This window comes from Triturus cristatus, chromosome 9 (genome assembly GCF_964204655.1).
Source record: "Triturus cristatus chromosome 9, aTriCri1.1, whole genome shotgun sequence".
In the NCBI taxonomy this organism is placed as follows: domain Eukaryota; kingdom Metazoa; phylum Chordata; class Amphibia; order Caudata; family Salamandridae; genus Triturus; species Triturus cristatus.
The window spans coordinates 1244595888-1244608766 of record NC_140592.1 but is presented as its reverse complement, the minus strand read 5'-3'; positions in this window follow the sequence as shown (position 1 = coordinate 1244608766).

Here is a 12879-nt window from a genome sequence, read left to right as displayed (position 1 = left end):
AAGAGCAGGTCGTGCATGGACTTATGTACTGTTACAAAGAAAGAGGACTCTATGTGCTGACAGGGACCTTTTATGGAAGAGACTCTATGGTTGTCACATGGTTTTATCTTTGGTTTTTCATTGGCTGCTGTGAGCTTCCTAGTAAAGATTGAGAAGCATAATCCTCGCCTCCGTTGTCCTTAATAGAATTGAAAATTCTTGTCACGAATGTTCGCAAATTTTTAATTCTCAAAACAAAAAACGGGGACAGGTCATAGACATAGAAGTAGGACTACGATTTGCAGTAACCACCGACATAAAAGTAGGACTATTTGACAGCTGTGATAAACATAGAAAAGGGACTACGACAGCTCCCTCCAAGACCGAGATGAAGCATTACAGATGACAAATCAGAGGTCTTTTATCGGCAGTAAGCATTAATTCCATTTAAACAGACTTTGCCTCAACATTTGCTTTAGTCCAAGTTTGTTTTCTTATTAGATAAGTATATATATTGGGATTGTTAACTGAACAATAAAGAAAATTGCACAATCGAAGAGGAGTTTGTGCTCTTGTTTTTGCCACGAGGAAGTGAACGAGTGCATCGCTAGCGAGTTTGATAGATATATATATACACACATATACACACACACACATTCTGTCATCGTCAAAATCAGATACTGCTGTTTGTAGAATACTCCTTCCCATAAAGCACTCCCCCTACGTTCAGCGCAGTTGACTGAAATATAAATAATGTTTGCTTTATTTACGTGGAAACATTTACGCACATTAGCATAGTAAATAGTTTAGAACATATAAGACAGGGCTGTGTTTAGTGCTGGTGGCGCCCTGTGCGACAATGTTTGTTGGCTCCCCCCCCCAATGACCACCTCCACCACGGATTCTCTCACTAGCACCCTTTAACAGTGACCAAGTCACCATAACCACACTCTATCAGATGCATTATATATAGCGCCACTCATACCAGTGTAGGGTGTCCAAGCACTTTGCATCACACACACATTACACAGAGACAATCAATCATACGTGTGTAAATCAGTGTATAGGAAATGTTACATAAGCCAAAGGACTGAAAGTGTAGGAGTCACATGTCATCCATACTGGTAGGCAGTATAGTTTGAGTGCCTGGTGTGGAGAAGCACAAACGCAGAGTCGAAAAAGAAACAGCATAGTTGGGAGTTTTCTTTAATATTAAGAATCGATTTCTAGCCAGATTAACCCTTTTTGAAACATTAATCAATGTTCTAATAATGTATACTTTGCAGTGTGTATGCAGTTCTAGGATGAAAGTTAATAGCTCACTATTCTATATTAGGACTTTAAGTTATAAATTGCAAGTAACAAAAGGATGTCTCTTCTGAAAGCAGTAACCTGCTGATCTGTTTACATCATACACTCGCTGTAATCTACTTGGTACACGTTCTTTGCAGCGGGCATATTAACCCTCTGCACTAACTTCAGCCAAGTCAAAACCTCAACTATACAAAATGCTGATCTCTCTCCAGGAAGATAATTAATCACACTCTTGACATTTATGTGAGGCCTGGTAATTGCTGGGGGAAAGAAACGCTACACGGCGCCCCCAGGAAGCCAGCACTGGTGCGGATAAAACTCTCAGGGTTAAAATACACGTTGCGGGCTTGCAGGCTGGGAGGGCAAGGATTCCTATGAGGGTTTATATAGCGCAGACATTACCCGAAGGTTTTAGAGAGCTTTAGATAGAAGCAGGTTAGATAAGAATAATACATTGCACCAGAACTACATATTCAGTGACAAGTTAAAAACAGATGCAAAGTATCATACAATATATATGGAGAAGGGTGAGCCATAAAACAGGACACTGTGCAGAATTTACGTTGACCCGTTAGCATGTTACATTCCAAGAATGATCCAAGAAGTACCAGATTAGACAGAAAAAACAAAATCATTCCCCAGCATTACATACTGAGTGACAAGATGACTCCCGCATCTGGCACTATAACTATTAGCCTACCGAATACAACGGCTGTGTACTCCTAAATGCGCCTCATGCCCTTTAATCCGATGCCAGTCACTCGCTGCCCCTTGAGCTCACTCTCGCCGGTCCCTTTTCCTCCCTTTGTGATGGTTTTTCCGTCTTTCTATTCGTCCTTCTTTCCTGCTTGTGTGCTTTTCTCTCTCTTGCGCTCCAGAAATGTATAATGAGGAAAAATAAGTGACGTTCCATAAAAATGAGTGTAGGGTGCCCCCCACTGGCAACCACTGGCTCAAATTAAGCAGTGGGCCTTGCCTCAACATCCTGTGGCTCTGGGCACTTCTCTTTATCTCCTCTAATGTGTAGTGTCGTTTGGTTCACATGTAATTCTCTCCAATAGTGTTGTTCCAACATGGCATTATATAAAACATAAACTGCCTGTAATGGTCGTGGCCACAGAAGCATAACTATGAATTCTTCCAGTGTGGCCTATGTGTTTAAGGGCGTGGCTTAAAACAGGTGAACTAAAGAGCTTTGGGGCAGATTTACAAGCCCCGTGCGCCACTTTTGCGCCACCGTTGCGTCACCTCTGTGACGCAGCAGCGGGGAAAGCTAGCGCAATGCTGCGGGGTATTTACAACGTGACGCATCTAGGGTGATGCTTCACATTGTAAAGCCCTGTGCCACATGAAACCTGCGTCAGGTTTCATGTGGGCGTTCCGGCACAGAGGGGGGGGGGGGCGTTCCGGTGCAGGAACGCCTCGGAAAAGTGCCTGAGTGAAATCTACAAGATTTCCGTCAGTCACTTTTATGCCCCCGCTGCGTCAAAACCTTGCGCCTGCTTGAAGCAGGCGTAAGGTGTGACTCACCATGTGCAAGATGCGAGTTGCGTCGCGCCCGCGACACAACTCCAGCACTGCGCTAACGTTACGATGGCAGATGCGACACGCATCTGCATTTCCTTGCGCCATGATGCGCCGCATTGTAAATGCGGCGCATCCGTGGTGGCACAAGGAGTGTGATGCGTGTCGCAAGTTTCCTGGCGCATCCCTGCTGATTTGCAGGGATGCTCCAGGAATTGTAAATCTGCCCCTATGTACCTTCTCTCAGCGTGCCACCTGACCAACATTTGAATGCCGCTCTGTGAGTTTTCTGTTTTTGCATTCAGACGTCACAATCACGCCCGATTGGCTTTGCCCAGGCTTGTCTTCTAATTATTTACAGCAAAATTGTTCTTACTGATTTATTAAATTATCAGAAAATACAGTGATTTTCTTGTAAATAGAAATATAAGTGTTTCAAATCTGAATATACATGATAGTGACTTAGAGATTACTTTATTGTATGAAAGGGGCAGTGCCCACCGGTGTGCCTCAGTCATGGCTGTTCTCCTCTTTGCACCACTTTCCTCTGCAGTCTCTCACTCTGTTAGATTCTTAAGCCCTCTTTCTCCCCACATCTTTCTGAGCTCCTCCCGCTGCACAGCTCATACATCATACCTCTTGGTTACTGTCTTGTCTGCCAATCATTCTACATGGACTTCCTTTTTCACTAGTAACCCCCTCTGCATCATTCCTTCTCTCACTCACACATGCACACCGACAAAAAAAAGAGAGACTGGGTTTTGAGGTCTTCTTGGAAAATCAATAAGCATCCACAAATAAGTGATGGAAAATTTCCAACTGAGTTTATTTTCTCAAAATAAGATAGACATCAGGGGACAACAAGTGTTTCACAACACGCATCGCTTCATCAGGGGAAATCAATAACTGAGAACATTGTGCAATAATTGGGACATTGAACAAGAACAAGAAAAGATAGAATTTATAGACGGAAAAATAGGGAACAAAAAAAAGAAATTATAAATCCATTCACTGTAAATGTACTTTCAAGACATTATCACGTGATTTAACAATGATTAAAATTTCAAAAGAGTGAAGAGAAAAGAAAAAGAGGATCCGGGTTCATGCGCGGTACTGATATTCTCTTTTATGTTTAGTTTTGTGTTCTCTTTCTTTGCCTCTTTTTCTTTTCTCTACTCTCTTCTCCCTTCTGAAATTTTAATCATTGCTAAATCACGTGATAATGTCTTGAAATTACATTTACAATGAATGCATTTATAATTTGTGGTCATCTTCTGTTTTTTGCTCTATATTTTGTGCTCTGTAAATTCTATCTGTTCTTGTTCAATATCGCTATTATTGTACACTGTACTCAGTTATTGATTCGCCCTGATGAAGCGACGTGTCGTGAAACTTTGGTTAGCCCCTGATGTTTTTCTTATTTTGAGAAAATAAACTCAGTTTGAAATTTTCCATCACTTATTTGTGGATACTTATTGATTTACCAAGAAGACCTCAAAATTATGTCTCTTTTTTGTATCTGAAGGCAGGAATTGAGGGTTTTATCCCGCAATTATCTATTCAGGTAATTGTGTCAAGCCTTTGAGGAGCCTCTGGTGCCCTCTATTTTTCTAGTGACATATTCTCTTTCTCTCTCTCTTTTTCTCTCTCTTTTTCTCTCTCTTTTTCTCTCTCTCGCTCTCTCTCTCCCCACCTCCCCCAGGCCCCGTAAATGTAAACATGCATTTGCTTTTCCTTTGGTGCTGATAATACTTCAACAGCTGTAAACACCTTCACTCGTTCATATAAAATGGCAATTACAATTGCCACATATGGGACTATTGCTTTGCAAGCTCTGCAGAGAGGCCAAAGACTGGATGTGCATGCAGTCTAGCACCTTTATGATGACCCACTCACAGGCACTGCAAGACACTCATGTTATCTTCACCATCAATTCCATAGTTTTGAATCATGAACACCAAGCCACAACCTGAACTCACCCAGACACCACGTTGTGACTCGGTTCACAGTGTGCGCTATACAAGAGTCATATGTTGCATGAACAAAATCTACAGAAACGTCACACATTTAAAACATGCAAAATGTAAACATACACAGCATCGTTTTCATGGATTACCTTAAGGCCTTTTATAGTCGCTGTTAAAAAATGGATCAGTGTTTTTTCCTGTAAAGCTAAGGACATGGATAAAGGGTCTGGCAGGATCTGTTTCAAAGTCCCTTTTTAATTACTTTCAGGTCTGAGACCTGGCAGGACCCACCACAATTACAGCCCTGGCTCTACACTTCCGTATAAGCATGGATGCTCCCTGTCCTTAGCTATAGTTTTAAAATGGGGCTTTTCTACTTCTCCTAACTGCACAATTCTGACTTTCTTTGTCCTGTGATTCCAGAGTATTAAGGGCTCTAGGTATATGGTTATCGCAAGGAAGGAGACTCGAGGCAGGGCTGAGGGGTGGCCAGCAACATTGATGGATGGAAGGGGGAGAAGGCTGATGTGCTTGGTACCACCCACCACGGGCAGGAATCTAGGTCTCGGGCGGCTTTACTTATTACTGGCAGTGAGTCTTTGGTGGACAGCAGGCTCCTGCTTGAATCCTCAGCTTCTGTGACTTGTTGGGGGGAGGGAAGTACCTGATCAATACATGAGCGTTTCATCTCTACTCCAACCAGCCTTCTGTTGAAGGATGTGCCAGTCATTGAGTGGAGCCCATTGGTCATACCCTGTGGAATTGGGCCCCCAGCCAGGGTAGGCATCACCCACCAACGGAATATTGGGAGCAAAGAAAATGGCCAGGTGTCCCATGAACCTCATCCCAAATTTACTGGAAAGGATCCATGCATCAGGCAGAAACATTTGCCAGAGACAAAGCGTATCTTACAGTTCTCCCCACCCTCTCCTTGGAGACTGCACACACAAGACATCTAGACCAGCGACCAGATGTACTAAACTTTTCGTTATGGTTGTACTCATTTTGTGGCACATCCACGATGCAAAATGCTAGTAAATATTTACAAAGCTACGCAAAGGGTGATTTACGCTGCCTTACGGGGATTTGTTAAAAAAAAAGGTAAGGCATGCAGCGGCTTGCGGTGCATTGCTTTACATTTCATCCTGGGAGGCATTCAATGGGTGGAACATGGGCGTTCGCATGCATCCACCCATGGATGTCACACAATCGCAGATTTACGGAGGTTTGTAAACCTGGGATTGTGTGAAATTGCCACACCTCCCAGAGGATGCCATCATGAGGAGAACACTCTTTTTTTCTCCTCAATGTTTCCTTTCTATGTGTGCTGCAAACTGCAGACACATAGAGAGAGGAAAATGACTTGAGAGATTGTTTTTGTGCGGGAAGGTATCCTAAGCGTTCTCCTTGTAACGCAGACACGCTTCCACCATGGTGCAAGGGTGCCTGCATTGGCACTAGAAAAAGATATGGTCCCAGAACATACATAGATTGAAAAACTGAGCAAAGTCAGCAGAATAACAATTGCAACAAATAAAGCATATCAAAGTGTTGTTTAATCACACTTGGAACAGGCACATGAATGCATGTAAGAAACACATTTACAAAAGTGCAGGGTGCCACAAGGAAGGAGAGGGTGTGATGAGTTGGGTAGGGTAATAGGATAAGTGACATGTAAACATTCATAACGGTTGTACAAATCAATTGCTGTGCACGTTGCTATCGTGCCAAATAATCAGAATGAAAATCAATCATAGGCAAAATTGAGTGAACAGCCTAAAGAGCCATATACAAGCAAAAATACACAATGCTCAATGCACTATTGTAGGTACTGGCGTAGTGAAATGTCGACGTTTCGACCCCTCATCAAGGGTAGGATGATTAGATCCTTACGAGTGGGGTCTTCCTCAGGACAGAGAGGACGGTGAGACAGGAAGGGTAGGCACCAATTGGGAGAAAGGACATCTAATCAGTGTCAGCTTGGCGTCCGAAGGCGCAAGGGCAAAGAGGCTCCAAAGGCAGGTGGGAGTGATAAACACAATTCTTAGTCGAACCACAGAGGAGGAATTGATTACTCCATCATTACACGCCGCAACGTAGATCGGTGCGTGTTGAGTGAACTAAATCACTTGGAAATCAGCCTCTTTAGACGGTGTCCGTGTCTGCTGCACTCGAATCTGGCACTAGGCTGCCTGAAGTGCGCCAGCGCTATGAGAGAGCTGAAGTGCGCCAGCGCTATGAGAGAGCTGAAGGGCGCCAGCGCTATGAGAGAGCTGAAGGGCGCCAGCGCTATGAGAGAGCAGAAGGGCGCCAGCGCTATGAGAGAGCTGAAGTGCGCCAGCACTATGAGAGAGCAGAAGGGCGCCAGCACTATGAGAGAGCTGAAGTGCGCCAGCGCTATGAGAGAGCTGAAGGGCGCCAACGCTATGAGAGAGCAGAAGGGCGCCAGAGCTATGAGAGAGCGGAAGTGCACCAGCGCTATGAGAGAGCAGAAGGGCGCCAGCGCTATGAGAGAGCTGAAGGGCGCCAGCACTATGAGAGAGCTGAAGGGCGCCAACGCTATGAGAGAGCTGAAGTGCGCCAACGCTATGAGAGAGCTGAAGGGCGCCAACGCTATGAGAGAGCTGAAGTGCGCCAGCGCTATGAGAGAGCTGAAGTGCACCAGCGCTATGAGAGAGCTGAAGTGCCCCAACGGTATGAGTGAGCTGAAGTGCGCCAGCGCTATGAGAGAGCAGAAGGGCGCCAGCACTATGAGAGAGCTGAAGTGCGCCAGCGCTATGAGAGAGCAGAAGTGCGCCAGCACTATGAGAGAGCAGAAGGGCGCCAGCACTATGAGAGAGCTGAAGTGCGCCAGCGCTATGAGAGAGTTGAAGGGCGCCAACGCTATGAGAGAGCAGAAGGGCGCCAGAGCTATGAGAGAGCTGAAGTGCACCAGCGCTATGAGAGAGCAGAAGGGCGCCAACGCTATGAGAGAGCTGAAGGCCGCCAACACTATGAGAGAGCTGAAGTGCGCCAGCGCTATGAGAGAGCAGAAGTGCGCCAGCACTATGAGAGAGCCGAAGTGCGCCAGCGCTATGAGAGAGCTGAAGTGCGCCAGCACTATGAGAGAGCCGAAGTGCGCCAGCGCTATGAGAGAGCAGAAGGGCGCCAGCGCTATGAGAGAGCTGAAGTGCGCCAGCGCTATGAGAGAGCTGAAGTGCGCCAGCGCTATGAGAGAGCTGAAGGGCGCCAACGCTATGAGAGAGCAGAAGGGCGCCAGAGCTATGAGAGAGCTGAAGTGCACCAGCGCTATGAGAGAGCAGAAGTGCGCCAGCACTATGAGAGAGCTGAAGGGCGCCAGCGCTATGAGAGAGCTGAAGGCCGCCAACGCTATGAGAGAGCTGAAGTGCGCCAGCGCTATGAGAGAGCTGAAGGGCACCAGCGCTATGAGAGAGCTGAAGTGCGCCAGCGCTATGAGAGAGCTGAAGTGCGCCAGCGCTATGAGAGAGCTGAAGTGCACCAGCGCTATGAGAGAGCTGAAGTGCGCCAACGCTATGAGAGAGCTGAAGTGCGCCAGCGCTATGAGAGAGCTGAAGTGCGCCAGCGCTATGAGAGAGCCGAAGGGCGCCAGCACTATGAGAGAGCTGAAGTGCGCCAGCACTATGAGAGAGCTGAAGGCCGCCAACGCTATGAGAGAGCTGAAGTGCGCCAGCGCTATGAGAGAGCTGAAGTGCGCCAGCGCTATGAGAGAGCTGAAGTGCGCCAGCGCTATGAGAGAGCAGAAGGGCGCCAGCGCTACGAGAGAGCAGAAGTGCGCCAGCGCTATGAGAGAGCTGAAGTGCACCAGCGCTATGAGAGAGCTGAAGTGCGCCAGCGCTATGAGAGAGCCGAAGGGCGCCAGCACTATGAGAGAGCTGAAGTGCGCCAGCGCTATGAGAGAGCTGAAGTGCGCCAGCGCTATGAGAGAGCTGAAGTGCGCCAGCGCTATGAGAGAGCTGAAGGGCACCAGCGCTATGAGAGAGCTGAAGTGCGCCAGCGCTATGAGAGAGCTGAAGTGCGCCAGCGCTATGAGAGAGCTGAAGTGCACCAGCGCTATGAGAGAGCAGAAGGGCGCCAGCGCTATGAGAGAGCAGAAGGGCGCCAGCACTATGAGAGAGCTGAAGTGCGCCAGCGCTATGAGAGAGCCGAAGGGCGCCAGCACTATGAGAGAGCTGAAGTGCGCCAGCGCTATGAGAGAGCTGAAGTGCGCCAGCGCTATGAGAGAGCAGAAGGGCGCCAGCGCTACGAGAGAGCAGAAGTGCGCCAGCGCTATGAGAGAGCTGAAGTGCACCAGCGCTATGAGAGAGCTGAAGTGCGCCAGCGCTATGAGAGAGCTGACGTGCACCAGCGCTATGAGAGAGCTGAAGTGCGCCAGCGCTATGAGAGAGCTGAAGGGCGCCAGCGCTATGAGAGAGCTGAAGTGCGCCAGCGCTATGAGAGAGCTGAAGTGCGCCAGCGCTATGAGAGAGCAGAAGTGCACCAGCGCTATGAGAGAGCTGAAGTGCGCCAGCGCTATGAGAGAGCTGAAGTGCACCAGCGCTATGAGAGAGCTGAAGTGCGCCAGCGCTATGAGAGAGCTGAAGTGCACCAGCGCTATGAGAGAGCTGAAGTGCGCCAGCGCTATGAGAGAGCTGAAGTGCGCCAGCGCTATGAGAGAGCTGAAGGGCGCCAGCGCTATGAGAGAGCCGAAGTGCGCCAGCGCTATGAGAGAGCAGAAGGGCGCCAGCGCTATGAGAGAGCTGAAGTGCGCCAGCGCTATGAGAGAGCTGAAGTGCGCCAGCGCTATGAGAGAGCTGAAGGGCGCCAACGCTATGAGAGAGCAGAAGGGCGCCAGAGCTATGAGAGAGCTGAAGTGCACCAGCGCTATGAGAGAGCAGAAGTGCGCCAGCACTATGAGAGAGCTGAAGGGCGCCAGCGCTATGAGAGAGCTGAAGGCCGCCAACGCTATGAGAGAGCTGAAGTGCGCCAGCGCTATGAGAGAGCTGAAGGGCACCAGCGCTATGAGAGAGCTGAAGTGCGCCAGCGCTATGAGAGAGCTGAAGTGCGCCAGCGCTATGAGAGAGCTGAAGTGCACCAGCGCTATGAGAGAGCTGAAGTGCGCCAACGCTATGAGAGAGCTGAAGTGCGCCAGCCCTATGAGAGAGCTGAAGTGCGCCAGCGCTATGAGAGAGCCGAAGGGCGCCAGCACTATGAGAGAGCTGAAGTGCGCCAGCACTATGAGAGAGCTGAAGGCCGCCAACGCTATGAGAGAGCTGAAGTGCGCCAGCGCTATGAGAGAGCTGAAGTGCGCCAGCGCTATGAGAGAGCAGAAGGGCGCCAGCGCTACGAGAGAGCAGAAGTGCGCCAGCGCTATGAGAGAGCTGAAGTGCACCAGCGCTATGAGAGAGCTGAAGTGCGCCAGCGCTATGAGAGAGCCGAAGGGCGCCAGCACTATGAGAGAGCTGAAGTGCGCCAGCGCTATGAGAGAGCTGAAGTGCGCCAGCGCTATGAGAGAGCTGAAGTGCGCCAGCGCTATGAGAGAGCTGAAGGGCACCAGCGCTATGAGAGAGCTGAAGTGCGCCAGCGCTATGAGAGAGCTGAAGTGCGCCAGCGCTATGAGAGAGCTGAAGTGCACCAGCACTATGAGAGAGCAGAAGGGCGCCAGCGCTATGAGAGAGCAGAAGGGCGCCAGCACTATGAGAGAGCTGAAGTGCGCCAGCGCTATGAGAGAGCCGAAGGGCGCCAGCACTATGAGAGAGCTGAAGTGCGCCAGCGCTATGAGAGAGCTGAAGTGCGCCAGCGCTATGAGAGAGCAGAAGGGCGCCAGCGCTACGAGAGAGCAGAAGTGCGCCAGCGCTATGAGAGAGCTGAAGTGCGCCAGCGCTATGAGAGAGCTGAAGTGCGCCAGCGCTATGAGAGAGCTGAAGTGCACCAGCGCTATGAGAGAGCTGAAGTGCGCCAGCGCTATGAGAGAGCTGAAGGGCGCCAGCGCTATGAGAGAGCTGAAGTGCGCCAGCGCTATGAGAGAGCTGAAGTGCGCCAGCGCTATGAGAGAGCAGAAGTGCACCAGCGCTATGAGAGAGCTGAAGTGCGCCAGCACTATGAGAGAGCCGAAGTGCGCCAACGCTATGAGAGAGCTTGTTAGAATCCGGGGTCTCTGGTTGGCGCAGGTATGCACTTGCGACAAGCAGGGACCCTTTTCATCTAAGTCAGGGCAAAGGATCACCTCTTTAAAAATAACCCCTGCTCACCCTCTAGGTAACGTGGCGCGAGCAGTCAGGCTAAATTTCCAGAGGGCATATAGGTTAAGCGTTCAAGTTGTCCCACACAATAATCACCACCCCACCACACAAAGACACAAGGCTGTATTTATGTCCAAAATATAATTCTTTATATAAAAGGTTTTCTTTCAGGCAGGTTGCATAAATACAGTTCTCTTGGTAAAATAATCCAGTTACTCTCAAAATGCTTTACGGGCAGTCCACAGTTGTAAAAATGGCACAGTTCTCTTTAAAATAGGTTTCTTAGGTCTTCTGGGCACTTCGTAGCGCCTTTGGGGTGCCTTTGGCAAGGTTTTTACAGTGCCTTGCCGTTTCCCACGCTTCTCGCGTGAGCCGGAGTACGCTTGCCGAGTCTCACTCTTCTCGAGTGAGCACCGGTAATGCTTTTCAATGCAGTACGGTTAAAACGTAGGTACGGTTCGAACCTTGCTGTTCCCAGGGTAAGTACGGGTCGAACCAAGGCTGTTACGGCTCGAACTCAGCCAAAAGGAGCACTTTTCAAAGCGCCATTATTTCAGCTGGCAGTACGGTGCGAACCAGGCACAAGTATTTACAAGGCGGGTACGAACCAAGGCACTTCACAGGCAGTACGGTGCGAACCAGGCACAAGTATTTACAAGGCGGGTACGAACCAAGGCACTTCACAGGCAGTACGGTGCGAACCAGGCACCCGTAGTTACAGGGCAGGTACGGTTCGTACAAAGGCAAGTACGGGCCGTACTTTTCACGCGCTGGCACAATACCTTGCAGATTTCACGGGGAAGGTTCGTGGCGGCCTCGCGGTCCAGTCCAGGGGTGTCCCACGTCGCGCTGGTGTCCCCAGTGTCCAGGGGACGGCGGAGCTTCGTGGGGCGCTCGGGCAGGATGCAGGTTGCCACGAAGGGGGTCAGAAGCAGGAGGGCAGCCTCGGGGTGAGATCACAGCGCCGCGCGCTGTTAGCTTCGGCCGGAGACGCGAACCAGGGCACTTTAGTCCTTTGCAGAAGCCTCTACAACCCGGCAGGGGTCACAGGGACTCGGCGCTCAGGCGCGGAGATCTCCACCTTACTTTGCGAGCTACGGCTCGAGGGGGCAACTGTTCACGGTGCTCGGGCTGTCAGGCCTTTACGTTGTTTGCAGCCACGCCAGCAGCAGAAGTCGCGTTGCTCAGCGAGATCAGGGGATGCACAGGTTCTCCGGGGTCAGCTTGCTGAATCACTTCAAGGCACTTCTCCTCTTCTTTCAGGATGGTAGCGCCCACTGTTCCTGGGGCGCAGGTCAGGGGGCAAGTTCACACGCAAGCCCTTGGAGATTGTTTTAAAGGCACAAGTTGAATCAAAGTCCTTTTCTTCAGGCTTTCCCTCTCCTTCCAGCAGACAGGCACCCACTGCAGGCCAGTCTCTCAGGCAGAGAGACAGTATTCCTCCTTCAGCTTCTCCAGGTCCTTCTCCTTCAGGCAGAGTTTCTTCTTGGCGCAAACAGGATCTAATTTCTTAGGAGCCAGGCTCCTACTTTTATACACCAATTCTTTTGTTCTTTAGCGCCAGGGGGCCTGGGCCTGGCTCAGTCCAGTTTTTGGAGCACTTTGTTGTGGTGACTCTGCGCTTCCCTTTCAGCAGCAGGGCAGAGACATCAGCCGCTCCACAGGGGGCGGCGCCGGCTTTGTGCTGGCAGAGCACAGGTCTATTCAGAGTCAAGGGTGGACTCCTCCCACCCATCCTGGTGTAATCTCTCTACCCACCACCTGGCAGCCAGCCTGTCTCTGGGGATTCCCCAACCCTGCTCCTTACTGTTGCTAGGCAGAACACACACACACAGCAGAGGCGGACTGAAATGGCC